Here is a 12,243-nt window from a genome sequence, read left to right on the forward strand (position 1 = left end):
ATTGTTAGCGCTGCGCAATGTACGTGGGGCAATTGCCTTTGATGTATGTCAAACCTTGTGATTCCTCACTAACATAAATCCTATCTTTAAGTCTGCACGGGCAATCAGGCATACTCAAAACGTGAAAGGAAAAAAGACAGAAAGATATAAGAGGGATGCAATACCAAGGAAGGGAACAATTAATCAACTAAAATCCAGAGAAAAATATGTATAAATAAATAAGGGTTACAGTAGTCCATAGTCAAACCTAAGATCCTCATTTTCCACTAAAATCCCTTCAGTTAGTACCACCTTAGTGGATATGAGCTTGTTAGTAAATACCTCTCTGTTATGGTTAATTATCCCTAGTAGCGTTTAGGTTTTCTTACATCCAAGGACTGGCATGCTGGTTACTCTTCCTACACAAGTCAAATTATCCCATTAATCGATAGGGGAGTATTACTATCATATTTGCCCATTGGTAAACACCCCTGATCTCAGCATTCTTTCTATGTAAAATCTGGCACACTGTGGAATTACCCCATACCAATTCTTTCCGATCATTCTCACATTCATTGCTTAGTTAGTAATTATCAGCAAATTGGCAAATTCTTCCAATCGTCATTAGGAATCTAGAAAAATGAAAAACATTTAATTATCTTTGCTTAGTCCTAGTCCAATGTCCTGAATCTACAGATAAGCCTTGCTTCTGCTTGCCTGAGGAGTAGCACACTATTACCCCCTCTCCTGCCAAGCATCACTCTTTGTAGTTACAATAAATCTAATATCCTGCATCTTGTCCAGCTGATATTGGTTTTTCCAATGTTGCACAAGTAGGAATGTTGAATCTTGACTTCCGATTGTTGACAAATGTTCCTGTATCCGTATCCTCCTTTCCCTTATCGTGCTCCTATGTAGATATGCTTGCATACACAGATTATAGCATACAGCACATATTTCATCCTGCAGTTGGTGTACTCCTTGATTTGAATTAGGATTCACTTTCTGTCCTGGAAATTGTTTGTGCTATCATGCACATATTTACATAATGTACATGTAAAACATTTCCTAAAAACCTTTAGTGTGAGATCTCAGCCATGTTTCAGTTGGTGTGCTCTGCTCATCAGGGAGTAAAGATGAACTCAAACTGTTTTTCAAAGTCTTCGCCCTTCTGTATATTATTCTTGGGCTTTCTTCCACAAATGTAGATATGAGACGGTCCAGTTTTAAAAGATGCCAATTCTTATGTACAATTTTCCGTATCTCATAGTGATTTGAACAAAACGTATTCACAAAGTTCACTTTTTCCTGGTGTTTCATTCCTGTCCTTTCTTTTTGTATTAGTTTTTCTTCCCTTGATAGGTTTCTTGCTTTTTCACGTGCCATCTTAATACACTTCCAAGGGTATCCTCTCGGCCTGAATCTAGAAGATAACAAATCACATTCTTCATCAAACCTTAATGGATTTTGGCAATTTCTTTGCGCTCGTATACATTCACCAGTAGGTATGCTTCTTTTTACTGGTTCATGGTGGCAACTGGTTGCATATAAGGTGGAATTAACTTCTGTTTCTTTTCGATAGGTCTGTGTTTCAAGGTGATCCTCTGCTGTGTATATTGTTAAATCTAGAAAGTTAATGCTAGTTTTACTGCTCATCTCTGTAAATTCGAATCCTACTTTGTTGCGATTCAGTTTTTCCATGAATTCCTCGAGTTCTTCCGATGGGCCATTCCAAATTAAAAGTACATCATCAATATAATTTGCCTATAACACCACCTTCTCAGAAAAAGCTTCATCCGTTTACACCGTTGTGTCCTCAAACATCCCCATAAATTGGTTTGCCAGGGCTGGGCTATACCTAGTACCAATCACCACTCCCTTTCTTTGTCTGTAAAGATTATTGTCAAATATAAATATATTATGATCAATATATTATTGCTCCCGGCCACCTCCTCTTCTTCTTTCATCTCTGAGTGTCTAACTGCTATTTAAGTTTGGTGTGCCGCAAATGAATCGTTTTCAAGCTGCCCTCAGCCACCTCTTCTCCTTCTCTCATCTTTGAGTGTCTAACTGCCATTCAAGTTTGGTGTGCCGCAAATGACCTCTGTCTGAATGCCAGTAAAACGGAGATCCTCCTCATCGGCACACCTCCACCATCCTTTCCCCTCACTCTCTGGCCGGCCTCTCTTTGCCCTCCTCCTAACCCCACCTGTGAGGCTAAGAACCTTGGGGTCATCTTTGACTCCACGCTTTCCTTCTCCTCCCACATCTCTGAGGTCTCTAAAAAGTCAAAATTCCTACTCCACCTCCACAGAGGTACTCTGCCCTTCCTCTCCTTCCCCCAGAAGCTCACTGTCTCGCAAGCTCTGGTTCTCTCCATGTTGGACTATTGTAACAGCCTCTTCCTAAATCTACCTGCCTCTACTCTCCATCCTTTGGAACTAATCCAGAACAGGACTGCAAGACTTGTTCTTGACCTCAAGCCCTGGGATCGTATCTCTCCAGCTTTGAAATCTCTCCATTGGCTCCCAGTTGATGCAAGGATTACATTCAAAACCCTCTGCATTGTCCACAAGGCTTTCTGAAGCCTGAGTCCAAAATACCTTCAGCTATCCCTCTGTAAATACATCCCCTCTCAAGCTCTTTGTTCCTCTACCTCTAATTCCCTCATGGTTAGTTGTTTTTCAAAGAAACGAGCTGGGGGCAGATATTTGTCTTTGGCTGGGGGCTCCCCCTGGAATAGCTTCCCTGCCACTCTAAAACATGAGAAGAACCATCTCCGGTTTCCGGAAGCACCTCAAGACCTTCCTCTTTGCTTCTGCCTTCGCTCCCCCTCTCTCCTGTTGATCTGCTCTCTCTTGCCATCGTGCACCTGGCCACCCTCTGTCCTCTGGGCCCAGGTACCTGCTCACCCTGCCATTACTGCCATGTTCATACTCATCCCATTCAAGATCAGATATTGATATTAAAGGAAGAGAAAGAGAATTATTACTGGAATGATCATACTCGTCCCAGTCAGGACAAAATATCAAGAGTGAAAGAGGAAAAATAGAATTATTATTGGAATGCTCATGGTCGCCGTAGTCGAGTTTATACGCTAATGTAGAATGATAATCCTTACTAGAAGGTTAATATTTAAATAGAAAACAAGAGCCAAAGCCAAGCAGAAACTAAAGATTGTGAAGTAAAGATCAAGGACCCAGAAAATCAAAGGATATGTTCTATCTGTGGAACAAAGTTATCTTATGAAAGGAAAATGATAAATACAAGAAGAGTAAGAGAAGAGATGTACAAGAAGCAACAAAAGAGTAGTCGAAGAAAAGAGACGCTTGAAACCCTGAAGAACCCTGAAGAACCCAGTAGTAGAACTGTGTGACTTAGTAAAAGTAGTTACCAGGAACTACTTAAAATAACGCTATTGAATGGAACAAGGTGAAGAACCAAATCACAAGAGAAGGGAGTAATTCTCCTGGCCTTTGTTATTATAATAGTGGTAGAATTAGAGTAGGTTAGTTATTTCAGTGGACTTAAGTATATTATCCTCAAACCAATGACTTAGTGGAACATTTTAGTCAAACGTTAAAAAGGATTCTGTGCAAATTAGTAGAGGCAGACAGCAGAAACTGGGATACCATGATCCCATGGGCCCTGTTTGCCTTAAGGAAAACGCTCCAACCTTCTCTAGAGTATTGCCCATTTGAATTACTTTATGCAACAGAGCTCCAGGATGTTCTAGAAATGCTTACAGAGACATAGGAAGAGCGAGAGGAGGCCATCCTACCAATTTCTCAAACCACTCAAAATCTGTCTACACATGACAATGGTGAGAGAAATTGTCCAAAAACACCTAGGACAAACCCAAGAACACCAAAGGCCTAATTACAATAAAAAAGGCCTTTACACCATTACACACAGCTTCTCCATAGGACAATTGGTCTTAGTCCTATTACCAACGTCTGGAAATAAGATGGCATCAAAGTGGTTTGGTCTGTATAAAGTCCTTAAGAAGAATGGCCCCTTTGATTATATTATTACTCAACCCGATAGGATGCAAAAGACAAAAATATATAAAATAGGTCTCCTTAAAGAGTGGAGGGTAGATCTCAATGAGGACGCCACAATAACAATAGCTACTCTTCTCACTGATATTGCCCAAGAAAACACTTTAGTTTCCCCAGATCTGTTACCATCTCAGCATACAGATATCGAGATCTCAGTCACCTAGTTCCCTGATGTATTCGTAGATCAACCTGGAAGAATTCAAAATGTTTTTCATTCCATCCGAACACCTCAGGGAAAATGTGTACACTGATGACCCTGTAGGATCCCTGTATCCAGGAAAAAAGTCATGGAGAAAGAGGTTGAGGAAATGATAAATGCTGACATCATCGAGCCAACCAAGAGCCCATGGTCAACACCCATTGTGTTAGTAACTAAACACGATCAATCGTGGAGATTTTGTATTGATTTTAGAAAACTTAATTCGATCTCCCTATTCAATAAATATCTGATGCCTCGAAATAGATGACCTAATTGACAAACTGGGACAGCATAGTACATCTCCATGATTGATCTTACGAAAGGGTATTGACAGGTGCTGCTTAACTCCATAGATCGAGAGAAAACAGCTTTCACAAACCCTCAGGGACTATTTCAATTAAAAGTTCTACCCTTCAGACTTCACGGCACATGGGACACATTCCAACGCCTTATGGATAGAGTCCTTAGACCATTCACACATTTCTGCGGGGCGTATCTAGACAATATCATGATGCACAGTGAATATTTGGCCGACCATGCTTTCCATCTCTATGAAGGTGTGAGGGCCTTAAAATAAACTGCCAACCTACAGACGTGTAACATAGCACAGTAGGCAGTGGAATATCTGGGCTTCTTCTAATCAATGGTTTTGTTCAACTTCAGAGTGAGAAGGTTAAAGCCATCCAATTAACTCCGACACTGAAAACTAAGAGGGAGCTTTGTGCTTTTCTGGGGCTAATCATCAATTACCGGTGATTCATGCGAAACTATTCCAGCACAGCCTCTAACCTCACTGACAAACTCAAAAATGCACAACCTCAAGGGCTGTGATGTTATCCTGGGGAAGGCCCAGGAAAGTGTAATAAAGAAAGGAGGCAGAGACTGGGAAAAGAGTGTGAAAACAGGCAAGTTACAAACTTGCTTTGCGAGGTATGCTGAAGGAAAACTGCAGGCACAGCGTCCTGTGTGAAGTCCTGTGCAAAGGTGGAAATCAGCTGAAATCTCTGACATAAGGCGTGGAAATAGAGAAAAGGATGAGAGAAGCCGATGTGCAGGCAAGGCGTCCTAGTCTCAAACCAAAAATGTAAGGGGTGGCATGACCGAAGTCGAGCAGAGGTGGACAAGCAGGTCGGTGAGCAACGCTGATACCACTTCATGTATGGGAAGAAGAAAGAAACCGATGAATCTGAGACTGCAAAGACTGTGTACGAAACTGCAAAAACTATGAGAGGCTAATCTGACAAGTACAAAAGAGAGTTCCAACCCATCAAAAGTCCTAGTGGTGTTTTCCATGAGCACAAGAGGTAACAGGGAAAATGGGAGACCAGGGAGGTGGACTGGAGAGAATCATTACTGGCACGCTCATTTTCGTCCCAGACATGATAAGATATTTGCATTGAGTAAAGAGAAGAAGACTAACTTCTGGCATGCTCATCCTCGTCCCAGTCAAGATCAGATATTGAGATTGAATGAAAAGGAGGAGAATCAATTCTGGCACGGTCATACTTGTCCCAGTCAAGATCAGATATTGATATTAAAGGAAGAGAAAAAGAATTATTGATGGAACAATAATACTCATTCCAGTCAGGACAAAGTATCAAGAGTGAAAAAGGAAAAAGAGAATTATGACTGGAACGCTCTGCTCACCCTAGTTGAGTTAAGACACTAATGTGAAATGATAATCCTTACTGAAAGGTTTCTAGTCCAGGGGATCAAGGAAACAACCCTGAGATATTACTGAATAGGAGATATTGTGAGAAGGACAAACCAATAGAAAAGACTGAAAAGGAAAACAAGGTCCAAAGCCAAGGTGAAACTAAAGACTGTGAAGGAAAGATCAAGGATTCAAAAAAATCACGTGATACATTCTAACTATGGAACAAAATTATCCTATGAAAGGAAAAGGATAAATACAAGTAGAGTAAGAGAAGAGAAATACAAGAAGGAATTTAACAGTATTCAAAGGAAATAGATGCTAGAAAAACTGAAGAACCCAGTAGTAGAACTGTGGACTCAATACAATTAGTTACGAGAAAGTACTTAAAACGACTCTATTGAATGGAACTTGATAAAGAACAAACTTGCAGGAGAAGGGAGTAATTCCCCCGGCCTTTGTTGTAGAATAGTGGTAGGGTTAGAAGGTTCCTAGTGATTGTTTCAAATGCCAAAGTTACGAATGGCAAAGTTTGGAAATGAAATGCATTGAAAAATGCATTTTTTAAAAAAAATAAAATTTAATGGGGGTCACCACCCTAACACCCGTTTGTTTTATCGCTTAACACCCATTTGAGTAAATAAAAACCTTTACCTACAAAAAAAATGCATTTTTGGCATTCGAAACTTTATATTCGAAACAATGCCTGGATACCGGTTAGAATAGGTTATTTTGGACAGTGAACTGATCCTTATTTGGACTCACTGGTGACTGACGAGCACCTTAGTTTTGTTATCTAGGGAAGTCCTTAGTGTAGGGACAGATAGCCATTTGTTTCTTTCAGTTAATAAAATATACAAGTAAGATGGAAAGTCAGAGTCTGTGTCCTTCTGACTCGCCACACTACACAAGAACACACCTACACACACACACACACACACACACACACACACACACACACACACACACACACACACACACACACACACCATTGTTATTGCTCACATCTGCACACACACACTCATGCACCTGCAGGCACACTCTCACACACACATATCTGTGCATGTGCTTACACATTTATGCACATGCTCCCAAACCTGCACACCTGCTCTCACTCTTCTACACATGCCCCATCTTGCATAATGTCATACGATTGCATATGCTGACACACACATGCACATGCTGACACACCTCAGTGTGTATACTCATCCCTTCTGCCAAAACACAGACTACCACATGTACACACTGACAGACACACACACACACACACACACGCACACATAAAGCCAGAGAGAGATACATCTAAGAATACATTCAATCAGATTCCGAGAACCAGCGTGTTCTTAGGGCATGCCTGGAAGAGTCAATATAGTTTTATCATCAAAATTGCATGCCAATTTATTTTAATGAATTGAGAGGAAGACTTGGGGTATGTGTTAACCAATAATATGTTAAGGTTACATTGCAGAACTTAACTAGTAGTAAATGTTTTACTGTGCTGAGTGTTACAAAATGACTACCAATTTTCAGGAGTTAAGGGACGAGTAGTGGTTTCTAAACTCCTAGTCAGGCTCAGACTACTACTAAATCAGCAGTGATCTCAACCATACAGTTGAAACATGCACAACATGAATGGTATACCTCCTTTGTCTTTTTCAGTAGCTCAGGCCAAGGGCAGCCTTTACTCTTCAAGGTTGGTGTGAGCCAGCAAGGAAGCATCCACAAATAATACAGTACTGTGGTACCAAAATAAAAGAAATGCCCAATCAAGGTTCTATAAAATAGATTTACAACTTTTCGTCACTAGATGCTTTGCAGCAACTCACAGCCCCAGCATTATAGTGAATTGTGGGGTTATAGGAGTCATATCCTAAACATCAGGATAGCTGCAGGTTGCAGACCCTTGTTCTATACATATACAAGACTAATGAAACTAAAAGGTTAGACAAACTAAGAGAAACACTTTTGGATGAAAGTGCCTATCTAGATAAAGAAAAAACAGGGTTATGCAGGCGATTGTCTTTGCAGAACTGTTCAAGTTTAACTACACATCGTTAAAAAGATATGCAAAAGTGTCTTAGATGTCCGTATGGCCATTAAAACCAGGACTGGAGAACAGAACCGCCAGACATAACTTTGAATCTTTTTTTGGAGGCTCAACATCATTTGCCGTTTCTGGAGTTTGAAGTCAGGATCAAATCGGATGAGCTGGTTCAATGGGCTGTGGCAACACGTTGCAGTTCAACAAGCAGGAATGGCTCATGGCTTGATGAATTTTGGTCAGCGGCGATATGAAGATCCTCTTTTTGACAGCTCGAAATTGTCTCGAGGCGTTGATTCAATGGTAGCAGTGAGCTGGTATGAGTCGGTCCAAAGATGTATTGTGGTTCTACAGCAGCAACAGCTTTATGGCTAGAAGAAGCTTGCAAAAGGCAGATGAATATTATTTTTTATTTTCTAAAAGTTTAAATTTAACAGTACACCGCATGATTAACAATTAGAGATATATTGAACACTAGCTGATATACCGAGTATTGACCGGGCTTTCATACCTTCATAGGTACAGGTGAATGTGCAAAATGTGGTGCATATTGGTGAAACAGTGTGGAATCGTATAAAGAACAATGTGTTGCTGAGCCACAAACAAATGTGGACTTTTGCTGAAATCCTGGGAAAGGGGTGGGTTGTCCAAATGTCATGTAGCCAGTAATGTCTGGAAGGTCCTAACAGGTGACTGTGCAAAATTTGGTGCAGATTGGTGAAACAGTGCAGAATTGTATAGGGAACACACGTGAAGCAACAACCCCACCCACATGTTTTCACTTCTGCTGACGTCCGGGCCAACGGGTGGGACGTCCAAATGTCATGCAGCAAGTAATGTCTGGAGGTTCCTAACAGGTGAATGTACAAAATTTGCTGCAGATTGGTGAAACAGTGTCGAATTGTATAGGGAACATACACAAAGCCACAAACCCACACCCACATTTTCACTTTTGTGGAAATCTGGGGAAAGGGGTGGGGTATCCAGATGTCATGTAGCCAGTAATATCCGCAGGGTCCTAACAGGTAACTGTGCAACATTTGATACAGATTGGTGAAACGGTATGGAATTGTATAGGGAACAGACGCAAAGCCACACATCCACAAACCCACACCCAGATTTGCACTTTTGCTGGAATCTCGGGAAAGGGGTGGAGTTTCAAGATTTCATGTAGACAGTAATGTTTGGAGGGTCCTAACAGGTGACTGTGCAAAATGTGGTGCAGATTGGTGAAACAGTGTGGAATTGTATAGGGGACATACACGAAACCACAAACCCCCAAATGTTCAGTTTTAGAAATATAGATAATGCCTATACAACATAACTCACAGTATTCAATGCATAATCATTTTCCATGATTAATTATCTGTGCATAGTGCTACATTGAGCACTTTCCAGTCTTTAAAACTTGATCTACATATCTTAGAACAGCCAAAGGTAAAGCTATCTGTTTACCATAGAGTATATATCACCAAAATGCTCCTTGTTCATTCTGCTAGAGCAGTAACCACATATCCAAAAGAGACTCCATCCTCTTAGATCCTCTAGTTGAGCACACACCACACATACATGGAACAAGGTTTCTCTTATAGATTCCACTTCACAATAGCAACATCCAGTTTTAACTTTGATACCTTTGGCCCTAATACTCAATATCTCTCTGGTCATTAGTAAGTTTAATCTGAATCTTAAAACATAATGTGACTCATTACAAGTCCGGCGGAAACCCTGAAACCCTGCCGGTGCTAGCGGCGGGTTGCCACCAGACTTACAATATTTAATGCGCCTGGTTAGCCGGTAACATCGAGGGATTACAACCCCAGCATTCCAGAAAGTCAGGCCCCGGTAAATTGTTAATCCCTCTTCCCATTTGAGTCTGATAGGACTCAATGGGAATGGGGACCACAGAAGCACCGGCACCGTTAATAACAGCGCCAGAGCTTTGGTGAGAATCTGCGGGCGAGTGCCATTCCGCTCACTAGGTCTGACCTTGGAAGGCTAGATGGCACCCACCTGCAGAGTCGTACTGTGCCGGTCCCGTAACAACAGTGCCGGTAGGATTACCGGTGCGGTTGTTACCGAACCGGCACAGTCAGAATGAGGTGCAATTTCTCCCGGTAGAACTGGGACATTTTTACTAAATATGGGGGAAGCATGTCTACCTTTTTCTCTGATATTGCAACCTCTTTATATAGTTTAAACATCAGTGTAAATTCACTCATCTTGATCCATGCAGACTCTCGTAATTTTCCCGTTACTTTCTTCTGACTGTTAATGAGCAATCCAATTTCTTCCTCAGCATCTGTGATGACATTGGCACAGTCCTCCATAAAATCAATAAGGACTTTAGAAGACCCTTTATTTGCTTCTCTGGCATGTCTCTCATATAGTGGGCCTCATTACGAAGTTGGCAGTAACCCGCCGGTGCGACCAGCGGGTTTCCGCCAATCCTGTAACACTGAATCCAGTGCCTGACTTCCCAGTGCCACCGGGACATTACAGGAACAACCCACAAACGAGCATGCACGGATTTGCGTCTAATGACAAGACTTAACTCTGCGTAACCTGGCAACCCCCATAAACCAAGTGAGCATGTATTGTGATAGCAGTTACATGTACTTTTGGAACACAAATTTGGGAGCAGACCTAATAGAGACTGATGGCTATCTTAACCCTAGAGCCCCACCATTACTAGTGACCCCACTATTAATGTCCTGATGAATGTTCACCATCTGTTGGAACGTGAACAGAAACATGTTGAGAATGTTTCAAAGCCCAATAGTAGAGGCAATGTGTGTATAAAACCCAGCTACACAGAGTTACGAGTACCTTTAAGAGACCATAAATAATATATTTCCCACCAACCATAACTGCCTCTATCTAGAAGAGTTTTAAAAACATGAACTGTGTACATCTATTCTTGCAATCATATCCATTTCTGCATTCATGCATGCTACCCTCATTGCCCTGTGCAGTAAGATGTAAATGTGTGTAAGAGGATTCAATTCAGCACTACAGCCCAGTTAACGCCTAGTCTATAATACTGAATGAAAACCCTTATTGATATATCTTTAGGTCCAGTTCATGCGTTCTGGATGACTACCCTTGTATAACACCCCTCTCTTGGAATCCCCCTGACCCCACTGAGCCAAGAAGTAATTCTGTTTTGCAAGTTTAAAAGGTTTATTTGATAAATTAAAATATATATCACACTTTTTAATAAATTAATAATTGAATATCACACTTAATCTGATATGGTAAATATTAACAACGGAGAATCTGGCACTAGCACACTTCTTTATAATTACTAAGGAGTTGAGATGAAATGGATAAGATAGCACACAGGTGAATAGGAACAAAAGAAGAAGGTGGTACAGAATGCTTTATAGAGTTCAAATGGATGCAATATTCAATGAAAATGCAATACAGAAAATACTCAATATGATTTCAACAAAACAATGTAATCACTTTTCTCTGGCAATTCCCTCCCCCCCTTGATGCAAGGCAAGGAAATGGAAGGAAGCACACAGTTCTCAGAAATGCGATCAAATGTGATTCAGTTCACCCCAGCAAGCTTAGACAACAGAAAACAGATAGGAGTTTTGAAAACACAGGCAATGCTTGGATATGTGCTGGCAATGAATGAGAAATATGCTAAATTTGCTTTTAATTCCCTTATAGAGGTTCAGGGTGAGTGGTATCTAGTTAATATTAGTCCAGGCTCACACTAGCAATGATGCAGGGATAGTTAGCAGGTTAACGAATTTCTGGCAAATGGAAATCAGCAGCAGCCGTTTTTACATGTGAAGAAATTGCAAATCGCGGTAAAATTCGCGGATGCGTGTTCCGCGATTGCGGTAAAACTATAAGGGGTAGGAATGCGGTTCTAGGTTCGTAGGAAAGCCACGATTCTAACCTTTCAGATGAAAGTTATTGCAAGTCTCTAGCACAAACAGTTGCGGAGATATGAGCGATTAAATAAAGGTCGTTTTTCAGATTTGAAATTTTAAAGTTTCAAAAAAGACAAGTGCAGCTTTTTGCAGCTAGAATGACAGGTGACAGATTTGGAGCTATCAAGCAGTTCTACTTAGGTTAAATAGATTGAATTAGATGAATTTAAACTAAAAGCTTGGTTCTACACAGTTTGCTATGTACTCACACTATATTCTTGAGTGAAATGGGCCTCGCCATGGATCTGGTCAGGGTTTTGGACTGGGCTCTGGTCTGGTCTGGTCTGGCCTCTGCACTTCACAGTGATCTGGGTCACTCTCTCTGCTGGTCTGGGTCTCTCTGGTCTGGTCTCTTAGTT

The sequence above is a fragment of the Ambystoma mexicanum genome, chromosome 10 (genome assembly GCF_040938575.1).
Source record: "Ambystoma mexicanum isolate Mex_15411 chromosome 10, UKY_AmexF1_1, whole genome shotgun sequence".
Lineage (NCBI taxonomy): Eukaryota > Metazoa > Chordata > Amphibia > Caudata > Ambystomatidae > Ambystoma > Ambystoma mexicanum.